Source organism: Phalaenopsis equestris, unplaced genomic scaffold (genome assembly GCF_001263595.1).
Source record: "Phalaenopsis equestris unplaced genomic scaffold, ASM126359v1 Scaffold000112, whole genome shotgun sequence".
NCBI lineage: Eukaryota > Viridiplantae > Streptophyta > Magnoliopsida > Asparagales > Orchidaceae > Phalaenopsis > Phalaenopsis equestris.
The window spans coordinates 685,705-686,928 of NW_018164554.1; positions in this window are offsets into that span (position 1 = coordinate 685,705).

Genomic DNA, 1,224 nt, shown 5'->3' on the forward strand with positions numbered 1-1,224 from the left:
ATTTTAGAGTGACAGACTAAAATCCTTAATTCAGTCATATCGTTTGGGTGCTGAAGTGTAGATGTTAGCCCTCAGGCGAGGGGAACGTGGGAGCTCCAAAGTGAGAGCCAGTATCCTCCCAGCATAGTCGCATATTCAGTAAACAAGCCTAGGATTAGTGAATGTTCTTTATGCTTGGACCAAAGGGTAAAGAATAGGTATGCTCCTATTTGGGATAATATAATTTGAACTAATTCATTTTATCCATTCATTATAATTTCTTGACAAGGAGAAGGATACTTTCTTATGTATTGAATATCGCATTTGAACCTTCATTAGTATAATTAGTCATTTAATAGTTATTAAAATTACATATTTATTTCAATTGTCTATTAGTGACAGATAAGCAAATTGAACTTCGTTGTTGTGATTAATGTATTGCTTTTCTAAAATCTTAGTTCGTAGTTCTAATCTTACTCCCTGAGGAATCGATATCTAGGACTCCATTAGAGCTCTATATTACTTGAGCGATACGTATACTTGCGTTGATAAGTGTAAATTTACAATTATTGAATATTTATTACGTCCATATTTATCGAATCTATAACGGTTATTGAGTTTTGGTACAGTTGTTGAGAAATTAAATCTTTTAGCAGTAGTATTAAATAATATATTTTTAAGCATATATAAAGTCGTGGTCATCCGCTGGGGGTCCGTTGGGGTGTTCGCTGGAGTCTTTGTTGTTTGTGGTGCCCATTAGAGTGTAGAGAGTGGTTAGTATTGTGAGGAATTCATTGAGAGATTGTAAAAGTGGAAGGAAAGTGAAAAATTTCTTCCTTATTGCCGCTTCAAAGGAGAATTTTGTGTGCTGTAAGGAAAGGAAGAGATTCAGAGGAACTTCAAGGAGTTTGCTTGGGAAGAATTAGAGATAAGTTGTATTTACTTATTGAAGTTTGTATGACTTTACTTTAATATATAAATTTCAAGTTTTGTTGTATCTTCTCCATGAGTTCTGAGCAGTTTTCTCTGTCTTTCTCCTTGTCTTGAGATTCTGTGAAATGGTGATTTGAATTGGTTGTGCCATGAGAATGTTAAAGAAGTTGTGATGATCTTTTCACTTCAATCTTAATTTACTTTCAATCTGGCCAATTGATTTGTTAAAATATGTTGAGTTTTACAACTAAAGTGAAGATTACATCCAAGATTTAGGGAGGTCAAAGTCCTTGAAAGTTGGGTGCAAATAAA